Source organism: Rhineura floridana, chromosome 6 (assembly GCF_030035675.1).
Source record: "Rhineura floridana isolate rRhiFlo1 chromosome 6, rRhiFlo1.hap2, whole genome shotgun sequence".
NCBI lineage: Eukaryota > Metazoa > Chordata > Lepidosauria > Squamata > Rhineuridae > Rhineura > Rhineura floridana.
The window spans coordinates 82111689-82125834 of NC_084485.1; the positions used below are offsets into that span (position 1 = coordinate 82111689).

Here is a 14146-nt window from a genome sequence, read left to right on the forward strand (position 1 = left end):
TATTCAGTTTCACCCCTCTGACCAGTGTACCAAGGTGTCCAGATCTGATCAGATACAGCAACCATGCTAGAGAATACTTGACTGGGTTTGGAGTAGTCCAGTGACTACACAAAAAGCTGTGTAAAATTCTAGTACTTGCACTCTCTTTCATCCTGCCCCAGCAGAGGAGAGGGCATCTAATCCAACCTCTTTATAGCATGACCCGGAATCCACAGGCCATTTAAAATGAGTAATAGTGTCCTGTTGAGAGCATTAATGCATAGAATGCAACTGTGCTGAAGAGGACTGCATCAAAAGACATGGCAATTAGAGCAAATAAGGAGGCTGGTGGTTCTGATGCATTTGGGCTTTGCACATCTGTGTGGAAGGCTGGACCTGCAACTGGTAGCCTACAGGAGTATTGTGCTTCTAGATGCAGTTTAAAGAGCAACTTGAAACTTCCATTTGACAGTATACAAAAGGCAGGTGTATAATCCAAGTACAAACCAGAAGTACTGGATCGTGCCCAAACTAGGCAGTACTATTCTACTGAGTCCATGCATTGTGACAGACCGACCAAACCAAGAGAAGCCCAAGAAGTGTGATTTCCTACATCAGTCCTCAGTGCTCTGGTTTGACACACACGCCCACCTCTGGTGCCTGCCAGTTCCCTCCTTCCCTCTTTCTCACTGAACAGTGGAACACAAGTCAATCAATTCAGGATTTACTATCAGACTGTAACACATTAATGGGAAAGAGAAGAGATTAGGGGATAGCTTCTGTTCCATCCTCACAAAGATGGGGCAATGGGTTGGATTTCCTGGAATAATATCACAACAGGCAAAGATGAAAGGCCTTCACCCCACAGTTTTGTTTCTGTTCAGCAGCAATTTACCATGTGAAAGGGCTGGATATTTATAATTATGCTCAGAGTGGCCACTTTGAAAAATCTATATGTCCCTAGGCTCTGCGTACATCACCATGTCAACTCTCTGAACAGAGGCATCCATCAGCTACCAAGCATCATAGATCTTGGAGAGCACTTGGGAAATGCTCAGTGATGCCTGTGTCCCACATCCTACTCAGAAGGCTGAGTCCAAAGCAGCCACCTCAGCATGGGCCAATATAGGAGGGCATCACAGCCACAACACCACAGAATAATACATGATGAGCCTAAGACTTAGTAAAAGTAGCCTTGGTTTTGTCCTGGAAGTGATGTAAGCCTCACAGGCTTTTAGTCTTAGCATCTGTGAAGCTAGTAGAATCTTTCTTGGTGTTTTCTCCAGTCTTACTAGGTTTATTGGCACAAATATGGAGTCAAGATTTGCCATGATGGAGGAGGAAATAACTAAGACTGATAAATATGAGATTCGGAAACCCATGCCCACTAATCTATTTACTCACCCTGCTAGACAGTCAAAATCAACTGCACTGGGACTTTTTTGAAGACACCACACTGAAGTGATCCTTCCAAGCATGCTTCAGAATTAAACCTTCCCCAAGCAATCAGCATCATAAAGGTGAAGACCCAGAGGCTCAATGAGAGGATAAGACTACCTTCAAAATAATGCCATGGCAGAATTCTTAAGAACATAAGAACCCCACTGCCGCATCAGTCTAAAGGCCCATGTAGTCAAGGATCCTGTTATCACAGTGACCAATCAGGTGCCTATGGGTAGCCTGCAAGCAGGACATGACTGCAACAGCACTCTTGACTGCACTCACTGAAAAACACTCTCCATCCCCCTTGAAGGTTTAAATCTAGTGCTTTTATTTATTTGTTTGTTTGTTTGATTGATTGATTGATTTCTATCCCGCCCATCCTCCCAGCAGGAGCCAGGGCAGCTTTTCTCAGGGTGTAGGTGGATATGCTCTAACCTGCTAGCCTAGCCATCTTCCTGTAAAGAGTGAAGGAGAGCTCTTATCAGGCACAGAGATGGCTGGAAGCGGACACACGAAGCTTCCTTCCCTCTGCCCAGGCTGTTCTTAAAAATTTATTACTCTGTTGCAACATGAAAAATAAGACAGAGAAGCAATCATTAGTATAACTATAACTCCCCGTGCAATAGTCACACTTGTAAATTGAGATTTATGATTGCAGCTGCCGATATTTTAGAGCAGGGTGTCGGCGCCGGCATCAGCAAAGCCCCACTGCTCGCTGCCCCAGCGCTGTTACAGTTTATCACAATCTGCAGAGATTATTGCAATGAATAATACAGAACAGGCTGGCAGTGAAGAACTATTCCCGATCAAACGCTTCTGTAAACAACTGAATAAATAATATTTCTCATCCCCTCTTTGAAGCCCTTGCGGGCCTGGGGAGATCACTCATTGCACAATAGAAGAAAGAGCTCAGAGCTGGGGGGGGGAGATGGTCATTAGATTAAATGCAACACCAGGCATGTGGTTGAAACTCTACATAGACCATGCTCTATCAGTCACAGCTCACAATTCTCTCACTGTTTTATGAAGGAGCAGCCAGTGGAGAAGGGGCATGGCAAAGACCATGTCACAAGTCTGTGGCAGAGAACAGAATGAACACCCAATCTTCTGAAGTCTAGTCTAGTAAGATGAAAAATAATCAGCTAGTGTTGATTCAAGTATCCTTCCTATACATAGCTGACTGTCTAAGGAAATGAAATAATCACATAGAGAGATGACACAGAAAGAGACAGACAAGAGGAGAAGAAGGAAGTTGCTCACAGGCAGGCTCAGCAGCAGGTGCAAGTATGATGAAACGTCATCCCCTGAGATACACCAGAGCTGCCTCTCAGGCCATGTAGCATTCGAGGGCATGCAGGAAGGCCAGGCTCTCCACTTGCGTAAATGTCAATAACTAATGTAACATGATGAGGATTATGTGCCAACATCTGCCAAAAGAGCATCTCTTTCAGAATGTTAAAGGATAACATTCACCTTGGAAACAGCCTTCAGTTTTCATTGCTACAGCAGAACCATTCCAGCCTTCCCTCAACCTGCTCTGTGTGGTTTCAGTGTTCAGTAAGACAGCTCAAGTATGGGAAGCCAAAGGGATTTTAGGGCAGCGCTTTCCATGCAAGGTTTGGCAGATTTTTCAGTCATCTACTATTGAATTATTTCAAGAAAGATGATGGAGGAGGAACCACCATCCCATTCAATTCTTTATTCACCCCAGTGGAAAATGAAACAGGATGGGAAGGCATATATGTTCATAATATTCATAATTAATAAGTGAACATGCAACAAGAAGCAAAGGCTCATTCTGGCACAAGAGCACACGGCTTTTGGGGGAGCCTGTAACCACAGCATCATCAGTTTGCTTTATGGAAAACAGGTAGTATAGCATGAAAAGGTCTTATGGTGCATGTGGGAATGGGAGTAACTAAGTCATATTATTTAATTAATTACTGTATGATAGCTAATTTCATTAATACTGACGAATAATGCAATAGCTTTGCAAACTGCCCTTGATATTCCTGCCCCTAAAATGGCATGAGAGCTAGGAGAAATTGAAGTACAAGAGAGACATGCACACCAGTAAAACCGAGCAACTCCCAAGGGAAGTTCTGCCTCATTCAGGAACTCAGGCTTAGAAGACAAAACAATCTTCCAAGGCCCACAGGTGCAAGAGTTAATCTGGTTTTTTGGGTCTCAGTTGTTACCTTACAGGTTCTACTCTTCCAGCTCCTCTAGGCAGGTTCTACATAATTCATTAAAATAACCACACTGAGCAGGGTTTGTCCATCTAGATTGCCCTAGCTTCCTCTCTGCCTCCAGAAAAAAAGTGAAGAGGAAGAACCTGTTATAAAGTTTGCCAACAGTTCTGACTTAGACAGACACATACACACAAACAAACACACTTTACTTGTCTTCTGGCTCTCTACCCATCTTCCTTCCTATCTTACAAGAAAGACATCCTAGCTATAATCAGAACTTGTACTTATCCGTTCCTTGGACCACTCTCTTCTCAGGCTTAGGACCACTTCACTTTAAACACTTGTTTCACAATACAATCCAACAGATAAATATATTTGTACTACTTGTACAACAATTTCCATTGTACTGCCATAGTGAGTTCCTAGATGATGACCCATAAAGCCTCATTCCAGAGCCTGAATGTACAGCTTAAAAGGAAGTTAACATCCATCTGGCTACTCATATTTGACAGGTCATCTCAGAAAATGTGGCACCCAAGTCTTGAGGTCACACAGAGAGCAGATACACATTGCTGTTTCTGTTTTTGAATGGTAGATACTGGCCCTAGTTGTGAACCATGCCCAGACAGGGCCTTATTCCTTCCTGAATTTTAACCAGTCCTCAGTTATGTTCTTGCTTATCCACCCCACCAAGGAATAACTTCACTGCATTCTAAATGCGAGCCAATCACTTTGTTTCCTCAAAGGGCCCCAGTGGGACAAGGGCCCAGTCACAGAGGAGGAAAGTGGTGAGTCTGTACTCTATGAGCAGGAATCGGTTCCAATTAATCCCCTCTCAGCTTGGCCTGCCCGCTTCATTACCTCCCCTTGATGAGAACCATCAGTGGGGCCTGTATGATTTTGCTAATTAGCCTCACTTCGTTTATCATTTCCATTTTCTCTCAGCAACGCACGGCTTGCTGGGCAACAGCTTCATCTCCTGCTGAAACAATGCAGCCCCTTCTGTGCCTGTCTCACTTAGCACTGTCACTGCAGCCATTATAAAATTGGGGTTTCATTTACACACTAATTAAACATTACAGCTTGTTCACAATTACAACACGGGGATGAGGAGGTAACTAATTACTTAAGAAATGAGCTAACATTTATCTCCAATTCTCCCCTTTATCTGTCTCTCCCCTCTTCTGCAATCAAGATTAGATTGTTGTTCAACAGAGATGGTGCTGGAGGCCCTTGGTAGACTCTGCATATGCAGCACCCCCTTCTGAGGACACTTTGGGGTCCTTGGACAATAAATCAGTCCCTAATTGCTGCTAGGATTGCAGGGGACCACCACAGTTCCTAACATGTCAGACGAAGACTGAAAAAGCAAGCAGCTCAGCACTCACTCTAAGTATTGTTAGGGAAGGCAGTTAGGGATGCAAGAGTCTCCCCCCACTCACACAGCTCATATAATAATAAAAGAAAAACATTGATGCACATCTCTCATTTGGGGGAAACAGACTAATTTATTGCTAATTTACCTTTTAAAAAAGCCTCTGACCCCTATTCTTAATCACTGCTTTGCATCAGGTGCTGCTCTCCAAACTTCCAGTGTCAGTGGTTATGACCTGTTTCTGGTTAAGCCTGCAGCCCGGTCCTACAGTATTTACTGATACCCTCCCCTCCAACTGGCCACAGTCTTTGGCTCAAATACCTGTTTGTATCGGTGCTGTTTTAATCCAGAACCAGGCAGTACAAGCAATGGGGAAAAACAATGGTTCTTTTTATTTCCCCTGGGAGGAGTAGACAGAGAGTTACTGCCACAAATCTTTAGGCTGGAGCCAACACCATTGCTCTCTTCCGATTTGGAGCCATGCTAGTCTTCTTGCACTGTCTCAGTGGAGACTAAGCTCTACTCCAAGCAGTATAAGCGCCCCCCCCTCAAAAAAAACCCCTGTTTTCTTACTGAGTGAAGTGAAGCTTTTGGTTTAACTCTCCTACTGATCCATTCAACATTAGTTTGCTTCTAATACTATAATTTCTTTTAACACTGAGATGCTATAATGAAGTGTGGTGCACATGGTCTAGATTTCAAGTTTGGAAACCAGCTCAAGCTTCATACCCATCTTCAAAGCAGGAGAGGAAAATCCAAAATATATTACAGTGCAATATCTACCTTGAAGACAGAGACATCAGGTAGGAAGTAGAACTGCACTTAAGGACACCATTTGATGTATCCAGTTCAAAGCCCAGCTCAACCCTCCTCATACACAAGTTTTCAAGGGGGCCAGGAACATGTAAAGAATACTGCCATATCATATCTCCCTTGGGCAGTGAGATATTAAAATGACAACTGTTTTGTTCATTTGTAACAGTTCTTCCTTTGATGTGCAGACAACCTATGGACACCCTACATATACATTCAAGGGGAGATAGAAAGATGAGGAATTAATAACACTGTAATGTACGGGAAGGGCCACAAGTGGCAGATTGCATATTCTGCATTCAGAAAGCTATGTTCAAATCCCAGCACTTCCAGCTAAATTTATTTATTTAAATTATTTATTTATTTATTACATTTCTACCCTGCCTTCTTTTCATGATATATATCCAAGGCGGCTTACATATGGTTCCCAGGCAGTCTCCCATCCAGGCACTGACCAGACCTGACCCTGCTTAGCTTCAGCAGGGAGCTGGCCTTATCTGCCTTCAGACCATAACCTGATAGTAGATGGTGAAAATGGTTCTCTGCAGTCTCTGGTAGAGTCGCTGTCTGTCAGAGTAGACAGTAATGGTCTAAATCAGGGATAGATACCTGTGGCCATCTAGGTATTGTTGGCCTCCAGCTCCCATGAATCCCAGCAAGCATGACCAGTGGTGAGGAATGATGGAAGCAGTACTCCAGCAACATCTAGAGAGCCACAGGTTCCCCACCCCTGGGCTAGACAGACTCTGTATAAGGCAGCTTCAGATGCCCATATCTCCCTTAAAGAATAAGGCAGAACTAAAATTGATGTATACTTCTAGGATGCATTTCAAGCTTGAATTCTAGGCATGTTTTCAAGGAATGAAGGGAATATGTTTTTTAAAAAATACCATACCGAAATCTCCTTTAACAACTGCAATTTTGGAATGGAAACTGCTATACACAATCCGGACACCATTCAATGTCCTCATTTTTATTTTTAAGAGGCATGCAGATTTCAAAATATATTGGAACACAGTATCTAAAGCAAGAACTCTAATGTTGTGCTTTATTAGTAGCATTTGTATTGCACACTCATGTGTGAATAGCTATGCTGTGCTTGGATGGAGCAATGCACACCGATAGCATATTACCAATAACAAGCTGGGCTCAAAATCAGAACACACTGCCAAAGTGTGTGTTTATTGGTTTCATTTATCTCCCATTTTTCCATTAGAACTAATTAGTTAAGAAATTCTTCTTCCCTTTGCTTTATTATTTTAGTCTCACAACCACCCCTGGGAGGTAGCCTTAACTAAAATACATTGACCACCCAAAACCCTGCCAGTGAACTATGGCTGGTTGAATGGATATACATACCCACATTTCAGCTACTACATGGATTCTCATACACTTTGCACAGAAAAACAATTGCAGCTGAATCATTTCATCAAAAGCCATGTACCCCAAGGGTTAGGGTGATATTGGAGGAAGAGCTGGAAGATCCTGCCCGAAAAGAAAACCCTTCATAAAGTCGGCTTCCTGTCAGACTATCTGAGCCTTTCTGAGCATTTATTTTGGCCATTTTGCATTTGCTGCAGCCACAACTCAGAAAACAGTTCATTAAAAATAAAGTTTTGCAGCAAAAGAGATGCCCTATTTTAAGTTTATGTATTTCATTTCTGCACTTTACACTGTTTTAATGTTGGTAACATAGTTTCCTTATATGATATGTAAACTTCTGTTACCTTGGTTTTGCAGTATCCCACCAAACATCTCCATGTGTGTGCATATTGCAAGAAATATTGCTCTTTTAAGAGCAGTTGCCAAGAATATACCCAGATAACACTCTGGTCCAATAAGAAAAGCCAAGAGGGGAGGGATGGCCTGGTTAGGAGTGGGGAGAGATGCAGCTAAGTGGCTCAGTAGGAATGTTGTCGGCCTACATCTCAACCACAGGGATGGGGAAGGACCCTGTACACACTCTGATGTGTTCAACTTAGTAACGGCCAACTGATCTTGAAGAGATATTTTCTTCAGGGAGGAATTAACATTTGCAAATGAGACCTATTAGAGTAAATAAAGGCAATTGTCATTTGGCTCAGGAGGCAATGGAGAGCATAGGCTTAGATACAAATCTGATTAGGGAAATGTGACTTTTGGAGGGGGAGGAGGCAGCCTTTGACACTGGTGTGTGTGTGTACGTGTGCATGAGAGAGAGAGTGCTTTCTTGGCTTGGACACAGAGGAATTGTGGATTTCTCCTACGCAAAGCTGCACAATAGCTGGGGACAATGTTTGTGAAGCAGATTTGGGATGGATTAGGCAAGCCAATGAAGAAAACACCACTATTATTAGGTCAAAATAATCAGAACATGGGGTCACTAAACAGAATGACAAAAGCCAAGACCAATAGTATACTTTCCTTGAATACTTGCATATAAAACAGTAAGTCTGTTACTGGGTTGAACAGTCTGACCCAGAATGTTATAATGCCCTCTTATCTTGTCACTGTGGGATGTCGGCAAGGGGAAAAAGCCAGAAGCTCCAATAGATTTGATGGCAAAACCAGCAAGAAAGGAAAGAGGGTGAAATTCATGAATTTAGATGAACAAAGTAAATGCCTGTTACTGCTGCCCATAAACTCCACTAAAGAGAAAAAAAAATGTCATTGTTGAAAATGCATCTTAACAGCTTTGGGAACGGGAAAAGTGTCTTTTCTGCTAAAGAATCGGAACAATCCTTAACCCATGTTCCCCAGAAAAAAGTCTGATTCATGCAAATAGCAATACAGCGATTTAATTAATTAATTAATTATAAATAGGAGCCCAGGGCGGCAATTTCTTTAACGAGAGCCTATAGATGACAAACCATTATTGTGATTTTTTTTTATTGGATTTCTTAGTTGCCCATCTGGCTGGCCATCCAGCCACTCTGGGCAACGTACAAAATGAACAAAATAACACAGCACCAATACAGTAACATTAAAATCTAAAAGCAATAATGATAAAATCTAACCCACCCCAAAGGGGTGCTTGAAGAGCCAGGTCTTCACGGCCCGGCGGAAACTCATTGTAGAGGAGGCCTGGCAGAGATCATTTGGAAGGGAGTTCCATAGGGCGGGGGCCACAATTGAAAAAGCTTGCTACCTGGTTTTTTTCCTAGCAACACTCACCATATCATCTGAAAACCACAAAGAAACAAGATATGCACTGAAGATATGCACTGGCCTGGTGAAAACTGCACTGGCAAATGATTTTACACAAACAGCTTGCCACACACTGCCACTGGCCAGCTTCATTTCAATCAGTCACCGTGCCAATGTTGCATGCATGAACTGGCCTTTTCAAAGAATGCCGGGACATCATTAGGGTCCCCAATTGCTCCTTCATTATACAATTCTGAAGAGTATATTGATGTCACTGGACTGGGGTAGATGTTTTGGTTCTCACTAGAGAGCTCTTTAGGAATGCTTAATATATATGGGCCTGGAAATAGTTAAAGTGTGAACAGAGATGGGGCTCTGTGAACTTTAATAATAGTAACTCCTTATTCTCATAGTTTTTATCCTTCCCGTCTTTGGCCTACAAAAAAATTCTCTGCTAAACTACTGACACCGGCTGGGAGCTTAGAACTCCTAAATCAAATAGGGCCCTTGATTCTCCAGCACATAATTGTGCTGCCCTTTCACCCCCACCTTCAATCAGTGCCATTTAACTATCTCGTTTAGCCTACAGGACCCACCCCTCTGCTAACTAGCAGCCATATTCTTCTCATTAGGACAGAGGCTGCTCTTGCTTTACAGACAAGCAGAGACAAATCCGTAATGTCTCTCTCTCACAGTTATACATAGAAAGGGTTTGACCGGGGTGTGTGTGTGTCAGGCAATCATGGTCTCCCACAAAACAGCCCAACTTACATCTCTCTCAGCTGAAAGAATAAACCAGAAAAATTACTGTATTTACCTTACTCTTATTCCAGTAAATAAACAGGAAATGAGGGGGGTAAAGAGTATATCACCACAGAGCATATTCTTATACAAAATGGTTGCCTTTACTTTGGGACACCATGTTTCCAAGGTAAAAAGCCAAGCATCCTCAAAACGCCCTGAGCAGCCCTTGTTCATCAGGAATACATTTCTCCAGAATAAGAAAAATTACTACTTTTTGTTCAAGAGCAAACTGTACCTCTCTGTAGTACTGCAGCTAGCAATGCTTGGGGAAGTTGGGTTGATTGTTCATTCTCTAGACTCATCCTCCACGTGAGAGATTCACTTTCAAACTTCTCAGTCTTATGGATCACTCTGGATCCAGAAGAACCCATGCAATAATATATCAAATGATACATCTCTAGTCCTTCTATGATCTACTCCACTGATGAAGCATCCATGTGCCTTTATGCCCACACACACATTCACTTGTGTACCATTCCACTAACTCTGCCTTTGCTTATCGTAGCTGTCAATTACTGGGATGCAATCCCCAAGAAACAATAGATATCCAGAAAGTCCTTGAATAGACATTAAATCATTCTACAAGTATGTCAGTGAGGACAGAGTCTTTCAGTAGGAAGCAGAGATTGCTTGCCCAACAGTATCAAAAGGAATACTGTTTGAAAAGTGCTGTGAGCATGGCATAATCAAACTAGAAATATGCTAATAGGGTGCTAATCTGCTTTCACATGTGCTGACTCTTACTTAGTCTTGAAATTGGGAGCCAACAGATAGCCCCAAGAAATTGTGTCTCAGTGGATGAGTTGCGACTTCCACCAGCACTGTCACCATAACTGAGCTAACTTCATGGGGGTGGTGAGGCTCCTAGATACTAAAGCCAAGCTGTTATAGCCAGGCATTGATGGCACACAAACAGGGAATATTGGTAGAGTCTATTCTCAAAATAGTAACAGCTCACAGAAAGCAAACCTTAATTAGGTGTCTATGATATCAAGCCAGGGGACAAACACTTCGGACTGGAGCCCCAAACGATTGATTTACACAACCACATGGATGTGGCACCAAGTGGTGAACATAAAAAACATTACTCGATATTCAGTGATTTGCAGCTGAATATGTGTACTGCCTCCATTGGAAAGTAGTATGTTTGAAGTGATATGAAATTATGTGAGAACTCTCTTTGAAGTTTAATCCTTCACAGTTCTTTTGCACATGCAAATAATCACCAGATATTAGATTCATCATTAAATATGCATGTGTGTGCATACCTTAAGTAGGCATATGAAGCAGCAGGTTTATCTTCAACATGATTGCCAGGATCTCTGACCATTATAAATCAGCATCACCCAGCTAAGCTATGTGTATCAACTGTTATGTTCCTGATGTTCCAAAAACTGCTGGAAACCCAACATGAAAAATAGAGAATAGAATACACTAATTTTCTCTAAACCATATCCCAGTAACCATTTACTGGCCAGTATCCATTACTTAGTTTCCAGTATCCTTTACTGGCCACAGGAAATAAAGCCTATAGGGCTTTGTTACCATGCAAACACCAAGCTCTAGAGTTTTCCTTGCTAAAAGACACAACCTCAAATGTAACATCAGAGAGTTACTGAAATGAAAATTATATTAAAGCAATATTCTTCTCTTCCCAACCTTTACAAACATAATATTAAGTTACTTATCAAGCTCTGATACTTGATTCCTATTATAGACAGATTTTCAGGAATATGCCAACAGAAGACCTGGTTCCTTTCCTTACTCCAGTACATGTAGGCACCTTTATCTGGTACAGACCTATCAGTAAATAATGTAAGAACTATAAATAGAAATAGAACCAGCAGGGCCTTTTCAGCAGTTGCCTCAAAGTGGTGGAAATTATATGAGACAGTGATGTAGGCCAGTTAAATAGGTTCTTCTTATTTTTTCAGCTGGGGATGAGAACCCCAGTAATGTCAGAAAGATCTGGTGGCCAACCAATGAAAATGTATCTTGGGTTGTGGCTCCTATGCTTTGAAATCAGCTTCCCAACACAGTACAGACTAAAGAATTTGTCCCTTTAAAACCTTCCTTTACAGGCAGGCTTTTAAAAATTATTATTAGGGTTTGGGAGTTTTTTTTCCATGCCTTCTTCAAGTTTACCTGGCCCTTTTTATTGTAACTGCTGTACTATTTTCCCCAAGTTGTTAAAATTCTCTGAACATGGGTAAGTGCCTAAATGTTACAGAGCTAGGGGAGACTTTACATGACAGCAACCTTACATTGACAGTCATATCTGGTTGTAGCAGGGAAGTCAAGAAAATCTAAGGTTTTCTTAAGTGGATGCAATTAACTATTGCAGAAATGCATTATTTTGGTAATTTCACAATTATTCTATATTGATATACAGTATACCAGCTATCATGTATTAGAGCTTGGAAGTCGGACAATCTTTCCAAACCTGCAAAAGAGCTCTGTGATGTTTTAAAGCTTGACTCATCTTCCAAGAAATGGTAGCCCAACAAGATATTCTATCTGACCCACCTTGTCAGTCTCTTGCTTGTATCCTGGGACTAATATTGCTGTGATCAGCTATTAAAAACATTCCAAGTTCATTATCTTTCAAAGACCAGTCAGGACATGGGGCAGTGAGGCTTAAACCAATTAACAGAACACTCCAGTTTTAAGCAAGAAGGAGCTGTGAGTAAGGCCTTCAAGAGAGGGATGTCAGTGCAACAAGAAGAAACATGTCACGGGTCACAGCAACTCTGAACAGAGGGGCCTGTTAGATCTTAATGACAGTTGGGAAAATCTGATCAACTCAGGTCAGACAATGCTGTTGCCAAGTGCAGGCTCTGCCGTGGAGTGCTTCCATAGAAAGAAAATTTGAGGTTTTCAAGAGCAGTACAGAAGTCAGCTGGGTCTCCCAGAAAACAGGAATCCTGTAAGTGGCACAGGGTCAGAGTGGATGAACAAGCTCCTAGTACAGTGGAAGCACAAAAAGCTAATGAAATCCATAAACACAATACATAGGGCATGTGGGTAGGAACTTCATCCCTGAAATTAGTGAAAATAAAACATACTGATGCAAAACAAAAAGAGTCAAAAGGACCAAAAAAATCAGACGTGGTTTGACCATGCATGCTTAGAACAGCCCCTTTTGTTAGGCTAAGAAAAATAAATACATAAATGGATGGGTAAAGATATTATTTTGTTCTGACCATGAACACTTAAGAAGGAAATGTTCAGCATGAAATAACTTTTGTCATAAGCAGAAGGTGTCAAAAGAAAAAGAAAAAAATAGATCATCGAGCTTCATATGGTGTTTGAGTGCTTAAAGTCACATAGAACAACTGGAAGTTAAAAGTAAGGGACAGCCTAGCAAAAACGCAAAACGTAAACAGGATATGTTATGAATTCCAAAGGTGAATCTGAGAAGTATTGATGTCTCTAATTAATAAGGAGAGGTCTCTGAGCCCAACTTTTCAGCTGCTCTCCTTTGCTCATTTCAAGCCAGGTGAGAAACTAAGCAGCTGGTAGTAAAATCTTTCAATGAATGAATGAATGAAAATCCTTTAATACACATGCATCAAAATACACATAGTTAAACCCCTAAAAGATAAAACATCAAGGCAGAGATAAGCAGGGTGATCCATTTTCAATAAAACTATCTTGGCCTTCAAATCTAGCACACTTTTGTGACCGTCCATCTGTCTCCAATAATAATGAAGTTTGTTTATTTCCCATATAGAGTTTTGTTCTTATACCTCCTAGAGATATAAATTCATCTGAGGCACCCATCTTTCTCCCTTCTGTCACCGATAACCGGCTCCAAATAAAGCAAGCAAAACCCATGCCATAGCCACTGTGCTAAACGGATAAGTCAACAGCCCATTATTAAGGTGGCAATAGCTGCCCATTAGTCAATTGGCATTAGGTGGAAGAATCATGTTTCAAAGATCACACTATACCTCACACATGCTGGGTAGCAAGACACCCCTTACTGCCCTCCTGTCCAAAGGGAAACTTCTTTAAAAACCTATTTCAATCCTTGCCAGCCCTTTCTTTGCTAGAGGACAGAGGGAGGGATAGTAGGAAGTTAAAGAGAATTGTCTTGCTACTCAAAGCCTTTAACAACTATTTTTAATATCAGGCTGAGGAGCAGGATTTTGAAATGAAACACCAGTTCCTCTTTGATGCGGGAACTACAGATCTTGAAACAAGGTCCATTCCCTCCTCCTTCACTAACTAACGGCCATATTTCCCTCATTAAAAGGCAATCTGACTGTATTTTCAAACTTCTTAACAAGGCGGTCGCCGAAATGTTAAGTTTCTATTATCCCTGTTCCTATTTCTGTTGGATCGAGAGGCAATGTGCTCTTTTGGGGCTTTGGGGGGCAGTCGCTTCTGTTCCCTCACCCCCTCAAACTGC

The 14146-nt window shown here is 41.8% G+C and overlaps 1 protein-coding gene across 3 annotated transcripts in view; it reads right to left on the reverse strand.

Moving 5' to 3' along the window:
* ERI3 (ERI1 exoribonuclease family member 3) overlaps positions 1-14146 on the reverse strand; it is a 299483-nt gene that overhangs the window by 61613 nt on the left and 223724 nt on the right. The window lies entirely within an intron of this gene.